This window comes from Etheostoma spectabile, chromosome 19, assembly GCF_008692095.1.
Source record: "Etheostoma spectabile isolate EspeVRDwgs_2016 chromosome 19, UIUC_Espe_1.0, whole genome shotgun sequence".
In the NCBI taxonomy this organism is placed as follows: domain Eukaryota; kingdom Metazoa; phylum Chordata; class Actinopteri; order Perciformes; family Percidae; genus Etheostoma; species Etheostoma spectabile.
The window spans coordinates 12,496,508-12,497,989 of NC_045751.1; the positions used below are offsets into that span (position 1 = coordinate 12,496,508).

General features: G+C 37.0%; 1 protein-coding gene across 2 annotated transcripts in view; it reads left to right on the forward strand.

Moving 5' to 3' along the window:
• The window catches only part of klc2 (kinesin light chain 2), a 14,775-nt gene that overhangs the window by 4,183 nt on the left and 9,110 nt on the right, over nt 1-1,482 (forward strand). The gene's annotated exons all lie outside the window — the stretch shown is intronic.

The window sequence follows — 1,482 nt, forward strand, 5'->3', positions numbered from 1 at the left end:
AACTCCAAACAGCTCCAAACAGCTCTGTTGTAGTCCAGCCTTTACTTCCATGACGAACATTTGTAACACACGTTCTAATGCTCGCCTAGCTGCTAGCATAGCACGCCCTCATACTCAGCTTCTGACTGGCTAGTAGTCCTTAACTATGTACTGCACATGTGCGACTCCCAACAAACATGCTATAGAAGTGAGATGTCTCACTTTGTAGCTAAAACAAAGACCCAAACACACAGGATGAAAATAGGAGCTGCAGCAATGTGCAGTACAACAAAAATATAGTGTTTTTTTATTTTTTATTTAAACCATGTAAACCTATACTGGTACAACCTCAAAATACAATTATGAACCTGAAACTGAGCATAATATGATAACTTTAAATAATGTATGAAGTGTCAAAATAAAATAACTCCGTCAGCGCTTGATACAGTGATGTCTTTCTGTATAGCATAAAAGTTAAGACCTCAACTACCCTGGAGCCGGTAGAGAAATTGAAACTGAACCACGAGTTCCCAAGTGTTTTCACACAAGCAGCTCTTTGTGTAAGTGGCAAACCAACAGTATGATATAGTTTAGATGGGATGCAAAACCTATTGAAAGCAGGAGCTGTGTTTTGGTTAGTGGCACATTCACTGTCTATAGAGAAGCTTTGGCTTGTAAAAGGATTTGTGAATCTGTGTCAACAAAGTAAAATCAAATTTGCAGATAGAAAAGGTCACTTATGCGATACAATGTATTACTTGTTGTTGTGCCAGTATTCCTTCCCATTAGCCAGCCAGTACGTGTTCTAGTACTTGCCTCTTGGTCTTTTTTAAATTATTATTTACTGAATCCTGATAAAAGCCAGTTTTGTCTCTTTGGCTTTTTATTATGTTCACTTTTAAAGTAATTTGCACATTTGCCATGACATGAAAAAAATAGACCTTTACTTTACATATAAAGATATTTTATGATGTTATGATGATCATTGTACTTAGCGTATGATCTTCCTGGAAAACGGATATATTGTAAACGTCAAACATTTTCTACTAGTTTTGTAAGGAGTAGCTATTATTTTTCTATTGTGACATTAAGTTCCTTTATTGTATAAACTGTGGCAGAATTGAGGAGGAAAAAAAGAGCAGAATTGTCCTTAAGAACCTTAATGGGAGAGAACAATGAGTTGGTAAATCAGAGATGAATTAGAGACACCTGTGAGCAGCAGCAGGGAGGAAAACGAACAAAACAGCATGGAGGAAAACAAAATAGGAGCAGGAGTGCTCCAAAAATGAGATTTTAAAATACTTTTCTGTACATCTACACTTTAAAATTAAAATAGTAAAACAGACCAGAAGAAATAGTGGCTGTTGTACAATGAACCAGTTGGATTTCCCTCGGCAACCATGTGCTGCTGGATAAGTGCTGATCCCTGGAGCAGGTTTGACAGATTTTGTTTTTATCCTCCACTTGTTCTGCTCAGAGGCCTGTTGCACGAAAGTAGAATGA